The following is a 14,266-nucleotide window of genomic DNA, read 5'->3' as shown; positions in this document are numbered from 1 at the left end:
CCCATTTCCATGAAGTTCAAGTCACAAGTTACCTCATTTGCATTATGCAAACTTGTAAATGCGGTAGCTCATTATTTGTGGATGTCGAGAAGATGCTGTGTAAGTAAATTTGATTTATTTTCACTTCCAAAGGATGAGGGTGTAAAGAATTAGTGGTTGAATTTCACCTTTAAGCTGGGCCGACTGCCTCGTGGCCAGAGCGTCGACATGTAGAGTCTTTGTGCTTCCGCTGTCTTGTGTTAGAGTCCAGATCTTTCCTGATTCCCGTCCCTCCTCTCTCTCTCACAGTCTAACTGGTGTCCTATCAAATAAAAGTAAAAATAAATGTAAACAAAATCACCTGTACTTCATCAGCATTATAATCCCAAACTTCCCATCACTAATGACTGCTTTTCCAATCTCTTCTTCGACCAAAATGCGATTCGCAGAAACAGTTGTCCTTGAAAGCTAGGTCATTGCCCAAATTGTTTGGACCAGCATGCTCCTACGAATCAGAACCTGTTTATTTAATGTTCAGTCGAGCGTGCAAAATACGTGTTTTGTGTGTTGTATATGCACTCAGTGCAACTTTACATTTCCGGCTCGCTCGTGTTATAGCTCTGCTAATCAACTGCGGGCCTGCTATTATCTAGAAATCCGGCGGCGTGCTCACTTCCTCTTAAAATACTCCTTCAATTTTGGTCATACAGATCAGAGCAATACATCTTTCAAATCCGTATATTTTTGTGCATTTACAATAACATAAAAACATTGCGCTTTTGTAAAATAATGAAAGCAAACAGGATGCGCTTTCAATGAACTTGAGTGTGAGACGCCGTGTGTATTTGTCTAACGCACAAAAAATAAAAACATCTAGGATATAGAAAGTGAAATCTGTACCTTCAAATGAATCAATTTAAATGAAAAATGGTCTGATTATGTCATTCATACGAAGCATGCATAAAGGTGCATCACTACTGCGGAGTCAATGTCGCTGACTTTTAAAACCAAGAACAAAGAAAGCACTAGTTTATGAATGAATTACTAAAAAATGTTATAAATATGTTAAAAAAATTATTTTTAAAATGTTAATGTCTTACCGTTTTTCCCTGCCGTTGTGCTGTGGCAAGCTTTATGCGTTTGCTCGGGCGCTTATTAGGCTATACAGGCAATAAAGGCTTATTATTATGATTTAAACTGTTTAATAATAAACATGCAAATAGTTAACTAATGCTCACAACGAACGACTAGTAGCTGGCTAGAAATATCTTTAGTTAAGGGCATTTACTATGTCACGTTTCCATCGTATAAAGTACACAGTCGACCGATCACAAAAATCAGAGCAAAGTACGTCACGCAAAGGATGGGTTTGGAAACGTGAATCTGTGAATGACACATTTGATAACCATTGAGAAATAAAGTCAATTTAAATGCATATATTATAAGAGGTTGACCTTGCATGCACGTAAACCTGTTTATTAGGAACTCCTGAAACCAATTTATAGACCTTTTAAACAGTTTAATACAGGCACGTGAATATTCAGCTTATTATTTTTATGTTTAGATCTATGCCAGCCTTTATCTCATCGGCTTGCTTACCACAGTTTTTCCTGTTTATGTAATCATTTTGTTCTTCGTTAGGAAACGACTGCCATTTTCGTACATTTTTGAGGCTAAGTCAAGGATTTTCACGAATAAGGAGCAGTTGTTTGTCCTCTTTGCAAATCAAAACAAACTCTATTTGCGCAAGGTCAAACATGTTTAACCGCTCAGACGTTGGGTGAAATCAAAGCCTCTTGAGGTTTTCGTGAGAGTTTGAATTGTTATTCTCCGTGCTGGTATCTCCGCCAGAATTCACCACCTCGCCATACTGCTGTATTCGTGTCGTGCCGCGGTTGTTGAGGGCGTTCCAAGCTGCTCTGCCGTCTGTGTGTGCGTGCATTTGTGCGCGTGTGTGTGTGTGTGTGTGCTGTCAGCTGGTGAGTAATAGCAGTCTCGGGTCTCTAAATCTCGACGGACCGCTGCACTGTGGAACGGCGTAGCAGGCGGCCACCAGGGACGGGGTCTGTACACACGCACACACACACGCGCTGAATATTAATACACACATGTGTGTGTGTGCGCTCTGGAGAGTGTCAGCCCCCCCGTGGATTTGACTGGCAGGCAGGAGTGTTGCGAGCGTTTAGCCCCGCTGGATCCGTGCGTGTCGGCCGGTGACTATGAGGACAGGGTCAATTAGAGGGTCAACGCGTCCCAAAGGGCAGCCACGCCCACACGCGCACACGCACACACGCTTACCGGCACATTTACACACTTTTTCCGTCCTCTCGAGAGCGAAGCATCGACAAAATGCTACATCGACCCTCTACCTATCTCTCCCTCTCTTTCAATCTCTTTCTATTCTTCCACGTCCGTGTGCAGATTTATAATGAATAATGCATTTTCTAATCAGCACTGGAAGGCTGTGTGTGTGTGTGTGTGTGTGTGTGTGTGTGTGTGTGAACTGCTATAAAAGAGGTATCGTGCCTCTCAAGCAGAGCTGAGATTTGAGGGAATAGCTAGCGAATCGCTTTAGGACGGAGGTTATACTTCAGACATCAATGAGAAGCATGTCCTTAAAAAAAAACAAAGATCAAACAAATGCAATTGCAGAGGTGTGTGGTCATGTTTTGGGGAGGAAAAGGTTTGAAGATGTAATTCTTTCCATGACTTCGCATTCCTAATCTCTGCTTTGCGCTCGGTGAAAAATGTTGTTATATCCAGGATTTTTTTCGCTAGTTAGTGATTTATGGTTGATGGGCAGAGATTGCTTTCCCTATTCTCTCATCCGTCTCCCTACCTCTCTCTCTCTGTAACTGCCCGGAGCGGAAGAAAAGCACGCAATTGAAATTTATTGCCTACATTTTGCCTCCTGCCCCGCTTTGTCTTATCCTCCGATTCAATTCATTGTTCTCACTAAACAGGGGGCTCTCTCCCCAAAGACTCACTTGCACTCACACAATGTCAATGCTCAACAGATCGTGGGGTTTGATTTTGGCCACTTGTTTGTGCACGCGGCAAACGTGCACACGCACACACACACACACACACACCCATCCCCTAAGCCCCTCCATCTCCCAGGCCGCTCAAACACACCCCGTGACAGCTGTTGGCTCCATTGTTTCCATATGTGCTGTGTTGAGGTGAACGCTTACAGGCTTACAGCTTTTTACCGCCACATGCGAAAGACAGACGCGACGTGGAGAACTGCAATATAGATGTGATAGAGAATGGAAATACACAACGCAAACGACAGAAAAAGAGACGTGGCAAAGAACCGAAAAGGATACGACATGCAACCAGAACACAGATGGGACTGAAACCCATACAAAAAAACAGACAACTAGAATACAAATAACACAGAAAGCGGTGTCGTCCATTTCTTTCATTCTTTTGACATGTTCTGTGTCGTTCCAGTTTTTCTGTGTTGTGTCTGTGTTACAACTGATGTGGCACAAAACTAAAACATAGCTGAGACAAGGAACTATAGTTGAGATGTGACAGAACTGTAATACAGATTAGATGTGGACAGCTAGTACGGAAACGCAAGAGAGAGAACTGATATCGAAAGATGGCAAAACTAAAACATAGACGGACAGACAGACGAGAAAACAGCCGCCACAGACAGAACCGAACCACAGACAACGCAAAACCAAATATGGACACGAAAGAGAAAAAATAACAGAGAACTGAAAAAAAAACGCACAAGCATGACATTGAACTGAAACACAGACACAAACAAAAAAAGTAGAATGCAGACACGACGATAAGAAGTTAAGACACAAGAGAGAACTGAAATACAGACACGGCAGAGAGGACTGCAAAACAAACACAATTAACAGAAGAATGCAGACACTTCAGAAAACAATACCGAAGACAGACATTGAAAAGAAAACTAAAGACAGATGATGAAGAGAACTGAAACTCAGACGATACGAAAAAGTAGAATATAGACACCGAAAAAACAACTAAAGACACGAGAGAGAATGCGATACAGACGCAGCAGAGGAAACCGAAGAACATACAATAAACAGAATACAGACGCTACAGACACAACTGAACCAATAAAACGCTTTAACGCAGACTTTAAGGCTGAAGAAACAGACATGACAAACAAAAAACTGGAATACAAAGAGAACTAAAACAAAGGCGATTAAAACTACAATACAGACACTACAGACAAAACTGAAACAGAAAACAAAAATACATGACAGACAAAACTGAAACACAGAAACAAAAAAGCTAGAATACAGACAACATACAAAAAGAAAACAAAAAACGGAACACAGAAACAGCGGACGAAACTAAAACAGATGCAACGAAAAGCTAGAATTCAGATAAAAATAAAACAGACAAACCTGAATACAGACACTACAAGCAACGCTGAAACACAGACACATGCAACAGGAAGCTAGAATACAGACAACAGAAATCCTGAATACAGACACGACAGATAAAATCGAAACGCAGGCACACGCAACATGCAAGAAGCTAGAATGATGAGAGAAAAAACAATGAACACAGACAACAGACAGAACCTAAACAAGAAAGAGAAATATACAGACACACAGAGAACTAAAACAAAGATAGAATACAAAACAAACTATAATACAAACATGACACAGAGAACTGAAACAGTGACAAAATGACTTAAATACAGACAACATGTAAACTAAAATAACCAACATTCACCAAAACAATACATGCTATGCCTTCAGATAAATCTTATAAATCTTTTTGGGGTATTTTTATGTGGCACGGGGACAAGCACAGGCAGCACAGGTGCGCGGCCGGACAAAGCACAGCACAGAGATTCTAGCAGCACCGACAAAAATGACTCGGTGGGCGAGGTGGAAAGTTATGCACAGGGAAGCCCGTCTCAGGCGGCACAGGCGCGCCGAATCTCTGTGCAGCGCCGTCTCGGAGCGGCATCAACGATCCAGATAAGAAGCCAGCGGGAACGCTGCGCCCTGCGCTGTGCTAAAACAGCCCTTCTTAATCTCCCACCAGGCTGGTTCCCTCCTCCCCTCTGCCTCTCTCCCTCCCTCCCTCCTCCATGGCTTCCCTCCCGCGCTCGCTCGCTCGCTCCATCTCTCCGCACAAAGCTTGTCACTCCTCTGTTCTCCTACTGCGCAGACACACGCCCGTTCTCTCTCTCTCTCTCTCTCTCTCTCTCCGCCCTCCCGCTCCCGTTTTCGCGCGCACACACGCGCTTTTCTTATCTCCGCTCGCTCGCTGATGAAATCTCTCCCCGCCACCGCCGCACCTCCCCCTTCGGAGTTTTTCCCTCGCCTTTCTTGAGATCCAGTCATCCGCTTAATGAGGCTAATTCATTACTTTGAAACACAATCATTTATCAGAAATGTATTACAGGGACGTCAGGGGTTCAAAATGAGAAATCCTCGGCTCCGTCTCTCACCGTCATAATCCAATATGTTGCGGGTGTGTGTGTGTGAGTGTGTGTGTGTTTTACGACAGCGTGCTGTACACTCTTGACCCTCTTCAGACCCCTTCTGTTAGGCTGTACCTCAGATTTTAGAGTCCTCTCTCGCGGGCGCACGCTTTCTCCTCTGCGCAGAATTAATTTTCCCTTCCCCTCGCCGCTGGAAACCGGAGGCAGAGTTAATGCTGCTCGGCTCTCAGGAAGTACACACACACACACGCGCGCGCGCTCGCTCACTCCTGTCTGACGTTCTCTCTCACTCACACACACACACACACACGCTCAGAAAAGCGCAAGGTTTTGAAAAACGAGGGAGGACTCGGAGCGATAGTGATTATTCATTAGGCAAAGTAAACGACAAACATCTCCCTCGCGCACGCATTATCGGCGCGAAATCCGTCTCCTCGTTTTCTGCGTGCGTGCGTGCGTTTTCACTCTCGTTCACGTTTTCTGGTTCTTGCTCATCGTCGGCTCCTCGCAAGCGCGATATGAGTCAAAACGCAAACGCACACCTGTAGGCCCGTAGAGGGGGGAAACCCCGGCTGTGAAGGCTTGCGGTTAAACAGCTAACCGTTACACACACTGTTTTCATACAGGGCTCTTTTTAACCTCGGAGAAACCGAGCAGAACGACAGCCGCGGTAAACAGTGTTTAGAAAGCTCGAAACAAACGCGTAGCGTTGAGGAAAGTAAAAAGTTAGTTAGGGTAGCTTTTCTCACCGTCTTTGTCTTCCAGGCTGTTAGCGCACCACCACGTTGCGTCTCTTGTATTTATCTCCACTTTCTCGTCTTTTGCGGGAAGTTGTCTTTTCTAGAAGAATAAGGACCTTTTTTTATCTTTCTCGTGTCAAATATCTACATGAAATTAAAAAAGCGCGTGCTAATTTGAGCCAGTTAATCAACCAGGAAGTAGGGTTTTAAAAGCGAATAACTGATCCCGGCCGTTACACTCAAATATTCAAATTCAAAATGAAGAATATTTATCCATGGCAACCAAGAGCTGTAAACAGAAAGATGAATTAAACCAATCACAATCAGTAAAAAAAAATTTAAGGTCCTCCCACACAACTGATTGGTAAATATAAAATTATCTGAAAAAATAAATAAATTATTGTCATTAATGGATTTTATTTACTCAGAAATGGACGTTTACTTCCGATATTAACATAACGGGAGTAAAGTAGGTTGCTAATGCGATGTGTGAATTTTAATTAAATTTTTTAATGCAGCATATATTTATAACAAATAAAGAGCCATAAACCACGAACATTTATACAAAAACCTATAGTCAAGCTCGTTAAACGCACGCTTTTTTAAAAAAAAAAAAAAAAAAAAGAAACCGTCAATATTTGAAATCGCCCAATTAAACGCACCTCCTAAAAAGGATCCCGCTCCTATCTTGGTAGCCCCGCCCCCAAACCGCCGCGTCGCGAGTGGACACGCCCCTTGCTGGAGAGCGGCCTGAAGCGCGTTTCGGCGCTCAGTCCGAGAAAATCCTGCCGAAATCGGCGGCGATCAACACGCTACATTTTTAGCACGAGTGCTTTCAGCAGTTCTCAAAAAAGGAAGAAAAAACATGCAACGATATAAAAATAAATTTGACTGTGTGAAACGTGCATGTGCGAACAGAAAGGAAACGCCGCCCCACACTTTAGCATACGTGACCCGCGCACGCTGCGATTAGCCTTGGCTTTTGTGTGCGTATTTGCGTGCGCGTTTGTGGTCCGGTTGCTCGGGTGATGGTTCTCTTTTCATCAGGGCTGGATGGAGAGATTAATAATGGATGTATAATGGATCTATAAATAGATGCAGGGCTTCAGTCCCTCAGACCAAACAGAAGACAGCGCAGGGTGACACACACACACACACACACACACACTGCTCTGCCATTCACCTCGTCCTGGCCCTGGCTCTGTGTACACAGCCAATCTATTCATCTCTCTCCCTCCGCCGGCATTAATAAATGATCCTAGCCCCACACACACACAGGCTTTAAATATTCATTGGTCGGGCGGCGCTGTTGGTCTTGGGCAGCTCTGGGCGGCAGTAAACGCAGACTCAGGCTCTCACTGGCACATTAGTCATGCAAAAAGCTGTCACGCGCGCACACACACACACACACACAGTCTCTGCTAAATACTGCAGAGGTGTCTACTCGCCCGTCGCTGCTTCTTCACCTGGCGGCTGCCGTCTCTCTATCACCCGGCTCTTTCTCTCCACTGTCTTCTTCCTCATCTTTACCGTCTCATTGCTGTCTTTCTCTTCTTTGGCTTTTTTTTTTTCTTGTTTCATCTCTCTCGTCTTTACATCACATTTCTTAGATTTGCCCTAACTCTGTCTCATGACTTTGTGGTTTTACCGTATCATCTCTTTCTCATCTCCATCGTCTTTGTTTCACGTATTTCCCATCTGTCTTATCCGTTTTTAGTTTTTACCTGGTTCCTCCTTGCAGACTGCTGCCTTTCTTTTTTCCCGTTTTATCATTCTCAGTATCATTCCCGTCTCACATCTTGCTCATGACCACCTCATATATTTCTCACACTTGCTCTTTCTTCCTTCACTTTCTTTTGTTACATCTTGATCTCCTTCCTTTCATGTCTTTCCCAGTTGTATTTCTCCTCTTTGATTTCTGACTGAACTCTTTTTAATTTGCCTCGTGTCCCTTGTTCATCGCTCTCACGTCTCTTTTAACTCTGTCTTCTGTCTCATCCTTTTCTCTTCCCCGTGTCACATCTCTCTCATCACCTCGTGTCTCATTAATTTCTGTATTATGTATTTATTACCTCTTTCTTTGTCACATCTTGATCTTCTTCGCATCTTTCCCATCTGTTTCGTCCTCCTCTGCGCTGTATCTTTCTCATTCCTGTCTCCTCCTGAATCCTGCCTCTCATCTTGTTTTTCTTCAGCCAAACTTTTCTCATTTGCCTTAACTCCGTCTCTTCTTTTCTCATCACACGTCTTTTAACTTTGTCTTCCGTCTCGTTACATTCCCCTCTCAATCTCACATCACTCTCATCATTACCTCATATCTTTATCATTCGTTTCAAGTTTCTAATTTTGTCACTTCAGATTTTTACACTTTCTACACTATTAAAACTAAAGGCACTTAAAGGTTCTTTACAGTGATGCCACAGAAGAACCGTTTTTGGTTCCGCAAAGAACTATTCAGTCAAAGGTTCTTTAAGGAACCATCTCTTTCTTACCTTTTTATAATCTGAAGAACCTTCTTTCGCCACAAAGAACCATTTCATAGAGAACCATTCCATTTCAGAAAGCTTCATCGCATTTTAAAGGTTCTTTATGGAACCATTTTGGCAAAAATAAGAGTTCTTCCATGGCATTGTGAAGCACTTCTATTTTTTGCGCGAGTCAAAAATTTCTCATTTGCCTTAACCGTCTCTTCTCCTCTTTTTTCCATCACGCCTTAAATCTTATCTATTTCTCATCCCCTCCATCACATCTTGATCAATTTTGTTCCATGTTCTTTTGCACACCACCCACCCCTACAGTCTATTTATCTTCTTTGCGCTGTCTTTTTCTCACTCTGGTCTCATCTTTGATCTCTGTTCTCCGTTCTGTTTCATCTGTATTGTCTTGTTTCCCCCCCTCTCTGCTTTGTATATTACTTAATTTACATGTGTGTTTATCAAAATCAAGACAAACAGGACAGAAAGACCAACAAAAAAAAGACAGACAAGGACACGGCAGGCGCAAAAAGTTCAATAGCTTTATAGATCTGTATACAGAGAATGGTGCTTTAAAGGGTTAACCGAGAGAGCGAGAGTGCCTGAAGCTCACAATGGACAAAAAAAGTGTGTGTGTGCGCGTCTGTGTTCCAGGAAACAGGATGTCCTTTTGTGTGCTGCAGCGTTAAAGAGATGTGAAACTCTCCGACGGCTCAGGCCGCTCTCTTTAAAATGCAGGACCACTGCGTGCGTGCACATGTGTCTACGTGAGAGAGAGCGTACACGTGCATCTACCGCCGCTTAGGCATCGCAGTACAGCAGAAACCCTGCGCCGTTCGTGATCTGAAAGAGTCAGAGGACGCAAGAGAAAACACACGAGGGGAGAGACGCAGACATGGCGCTGCTGCCGGAGAATAATTTATGCACGACTCCGATCACACACAGATGTTCCGAGAGAGAGAGCGAGCGAGCGAAAGACTGCGCTGTTGGGAAAATCTGCAGCGATCAGAGGAAGTCAGCCTAGAATAAAATTCCTGGTGCATGTGTTTGCGAGCATGTGCGCTCTCGCAGCAACCATGACCCTGCCCTGACCTCTACTTCTTGCATCAAAGAGGATTATGGGACAGCTAACAGTCTGCCAAGAGTCTGACTGAAGGTCCGTGCTGAAAAAGAAAATAGAAAAGATGGATAAAAAACAGACGACTGGAAGACATGTGTATGAGCGAAATCCATACTATCTGTCAAATTCTTCCAAACAGCATCGCAGATTGCTTGCAAGAGAAGAAAGAGCATATGAAACGTTACCCAAAAAGTTAGGAAATATAGCTGTGAATATAATCGTTAATATTAGGAATAAATGCATTTATTATTGATTTTACCTCAGTTGCGGGATTCCGAAAAATACTACTACTTTCGTATACATATGTGTTCGAAGGATGATGTTCTATGTCCAAAAACAATAAATGACGGTCAGACTTTTGCAAGACATCGGTATCCTGGCTGACCCTTCAATGAACGCTCCAGAAGAAATGTGAGGCTCCTAAAAGCATCTTACGTTACTGAATTATGAAATATTGATTATACGGGAACGAAACGATCCCACGCAAATTGTTAAAGCTGTGGAAAATTACAGGGTGGAGCAGAGCAGAGAGTCGGCCGTGATGCGACAACACAAGAGCACTGCCAATAAAATCAATAAAGCTGTCTACACGGCGAGTGTGTGACGCGATGTGACAAAACTGGAATATTTCCGATACAATCAGTGAATCTGCGTACACTGCAACCAAGCAAAATGCAGCAGCAAGTCGGTTTAATTTCCAAGCGTGAGATGCGTCAAAGCCACAACTTTTGCATTATAGCCAACACATCTGTGTACACTTCAAGTCAGTCATGCAACAAATCTAGAATGCGTGCATTATAATTAATAAAACCTACACTTTAAGTAAAAAACGTAACAGCACGAATGTGATGAAACTGGAATTTTACCATCATTGCAAACAATGCAACAAACTAAAATGCTAGCAAGCGATGTCACACGACAAAAATACTACGGTTCTGTCTAATTAAAATCAGCTGTCTACACTGCAAGCGTGCAATGCAAAACATCGACATAGAAAGCGCTCGTGATAAACAGCCGATTGCAAATGCGCGGTGCTGGAGTGTTTTCCAGTCAACAAAACTACAATGGCGCAATGCGACGCGACCGGAACTTTTCGATTGTAATCAACAAAAGCCCCGACACCAAAATATTGTTCAAATCAAAGACGTGGCCTGCACTGCAAATGCGCGAGGCGGCAAAACCAGAACACGCAAGTAATAGTGCAATTCAGAAACTCTGGTTTCGGGTGTAGTTATCTTCAATTTTTTCATAAAGGGAGCGATCTAGTTTTGTCACATCGCGCAGTGGCAGTGTAGACGTGTTAGGTGTTAGAGCCAGAGCTGAGATCTGCCGTGTGCGTGCGTGTGTGTGTGTGTGTGTGTGTGTGTAGCGTGGCGTAGCTCGGTGGAGTGCGGAGATAAGCAGCAGCGTAGAGCGCCTCGGAGCCTTGGGAAATGTGTGTGCGTGTGTGTGTCTCAAAAGGATTAGCAGGGCTGGGGGCCGGCGCAGGGAGGGGGAACAAAACGCCTCGAGGACTGAAGGGCCCACATGAGACAGTCACACACTCACGCAGAGCAGCGGAGCCTCGCTGGCTGAGCGGAGCGCTGTGTCCTGCTCGCTTTTCCTCTTTTCTGTTCATCACTCGTCTCTCTCTCTCTCTCTCTATCTCTGTTTTCACAACTCACTGCCTCTGTGAAAAATCCGTCGCTCCGCCGAGCAGCGTTTGCCGCGCTTTTGAGGTGTAACGTACTTTAGCCGAAGTGTCAGCGAGGAACCAACTAAAAAGTAGCGGCGCTACTTTTTTCTGCAGCGAGGCATGATGAAACACAAATTCATCATTTAGCAAGTTCGTGCATCATTCTGGATCGAATTGAGAATGCCTCCATTTCAATTCATTCCTGACAGACAGATAGCTCCAGTTAGTCATTTCCCAACACGCTAAACCTTGAAACCACATTCACGCCAGAGTTACACACCTGTCTGGTCTAGTTAGCCAACAAAAGAACAATAAATACAGCTGTAGCTTACAGTATAAACTGTGAGAGAGAGAAATTCTCTCACGCTGAATGGATGCGGTCTTTAGGGAGCGAGAGTTCGTGGGTGAGAGAAACGAGACACAGATTAGAACCGGATAGAGAGAGAAGCTGGGGGGGGGATCAAATGTGGGTGGAGGGTGCCATGCTACTTAGGGAAACACACGCGAACACAAACACACACACACACTCAAATCCCAGTGTGTTTCCGAATGTTGTGTCAGTCAAAGCCAAAGAGCTCAACGGGAGGTCCGTGATTGGAGCCCCTGGCATTTACTACAGAAGAGAGAAAGACATTCGGCTAGATTGTTGTGATCAAGACCAGAGGACATGCTATCCAGCCATCAGGGAAAAGGATGCATGTTTATGTATGCATATAAATTGACAGGGCAACATTGCCTATTATCTTCAGCAGGAGGTTTATTATATCCCATCCATGCTGCAAGCAAGCGGAGCGAGGCGCTAAAACTAGCATGTGCCAGTTGTTATCAATGACGTAGGAACATCTCTGTTTTTCGAGTCACGTGCTTACAGTGTAGACAGCATTGTTGATTATGTGTGTTTTAGTGTGTTTCGCAAATTCCAATGCTAGTAGTACAAACAGCACGCGTTGTGGATACTGGAGCATTTTAGGTTCGGTGGGTTGCATGAAGTCGCATACGAGCAGCATGAACAGTTTTGTAGAATATAATGGTAGCATTTTAGCCTCATTTATTTTGTAAGTTTTGTAAGAAACTGCATTCCGCTACCCTAATCTCACGAGTGTGCGTATAAAACGTTGTGACAAATAAAAACGAAAAACTATGCAAAGTTTTCCAACATTTTGCATCATTTTTATGATTACTGGACTGCATTGGTTCTGATGCAGCATCACATGCTTGCGTTGCAGACGATGTTAAGCAGTATTCGCACTGGTAGTCATTTTGCTAAGTTATTTATATTTTAAAAATATTTGAGATGGAACAGGCAACCTCCAGTAAAGCGATGTAAATTTAATGGTGCAAAATACCAGGGACTACCAATGGGATAAAAGACAGTCCAGTCAGATACCAGTGGATTAAAATCCGGCATACACCAAGCTGACTTCAAAGAACTAGACAACAAAATCTGTCGGCATCGTTGAGCCAAAAAGCTGCACTTGAATACACCACACATACTACAGCCGACTGCAAACCATCACGTGCATTCTATGCCCGCTCGAGAGGAATGAACTGAATATAACAGCAGCTATCAATAGTATACATTCATCATTTAAAATGAGAACGCGAAAAAAGGATCTCACTCCTGTAGACGGCCTTGATGCCGACCGACGAGAACCATACAAACTGTCCCGACAGCCCAAAGTTGCCTGACGGCTGACCATTGGCTTGCTTTCCCCCAGGCTTTAGAATATCTACTAGCAAGCAACAACAAGACAGCATCTTGGCGACCTCCCATGATTTAATTGCTGTCAGTGTGAACACACCTCGACTACATCTCCTTGTTTGTCGCGTCGCTTGCTCGCAGTGTAAGACGTGTTGTCGGTGTGCAAGTGAAAACTGTACCCAGCTGTGGCGCTGCTGCTGTTGGTGGGGTGGCGTCGACATGTCGACACCAGCATGTCAAAAATAGCAACGCTCAGCTATCAATCTCCACACGCAGACCCTCGAATACCAGAGCGGCAGTGGGGAATATCAGAACCACCGCCAACGCTCCAGAGGAATGTCTTTGAGACGGAGAGAGAGAGAGAATCGCTCCTTCTATCTATCTTTATCAGTCTCGATCTCTCCGCAGCTGCGCTGAGACAGGGCCCCTCTAACTCATGAAGTCCCTGTCAGTCATCTCTCTCCGTCTCCCGTTTCTCCGGCAGAGGTCTGTCTGTAGCAGGTGGTATTTTGCAAGCCAGCGGGTGGATTTCCCCCCCAGTTGGCGGCAAAGGTCAGAGAAAGGTGACAAAGACGAATGGAAGAGAGCGAACGTGTACATGCGAGAAAGATCAAATGGCAAAGCCCGCATGCAAGTGTGCGCGCGTTAAAGAGGCCGGCGGAATTAAAGGACAAAATGCGCGCGTACGAAAGTACAAGTGTGCAGTGGCATACAGCTTGGATTTTAGCAGGGTTGCACATGCTGCTAGGATTCACCTGTGACTCAGATGATCTCAATTTAACCGAAGGAGGTAATGAACATTGCTGGTATGCTTCGGTTAACGCTGTACGCCAAAAAAAGACACTTCAAAATTATACGCTATATTAGTTGCTGTATGAAATGACTAGTACCGGCATGCTGATTAAAGCAAACATTCTACACCTATGACTCACAGATTTGCACATTAAAGTTAGTTTCGTACAGCAAGACCTTCAGACAGGTCTGAAATCCATGGTAGCTTTCATTGGCCAAGGCCCCCCCATGAGGCCGTTTGACATGCATGTCGAACAACCAATCACAGTTACGTTCAGTGTCATGTTTTAGGGATGTGGAAATGTCACCACAATAACAGACCAGCATGTAAA

The 14,266-nt window shown here is 44.2% G+C and overlaps 1 long non-coding RNA gene across 1 annotated transcript in view; it reads right to left on the bottom strand.

Moving 5' to 3' along the window:
• Positions 1-6,393, bottom strand: part of LOC122327601 — a 45,675-nt gene extending 39,282 nt beyond the window's left edge. The window contains exons 1-2 of the long non-coding RNA XR_006247681.1: positions 6,181-6,393; positions 168-301 (exon numbers count right to left, since the gene is read on the bottom strand). This is a non-coding gene — a long non-coding RNA (uncharacterized LOC122327601). The remainder of the gene's footprint in view (positions 1-167; positions 302-6,180) is intronic.
• Positions 6,394-14,266: the final 7,873 nt, after the last annotated feature.

This window comes from Puntigrus tetrazona, chromosome 22, assembly GCF_018831695.1.
Source record: "Puntigrus tetrazona isolate hp1 chromosome 22, ASM1883169v1, whole genome shotgun sequence".
NCBI classification, from domain to species: domain Eukaryota; kingdom Metazoa; phylum Chordata; class Actinopteri; order Cypriniformes; family Cyprinidae; genus Puntigrus; species Puntigrus tetrazona.
Note: the sequence above shows the minus strand (reverse complement) of the source record. Positions and strands in the feature narration are given on the sequence as shown.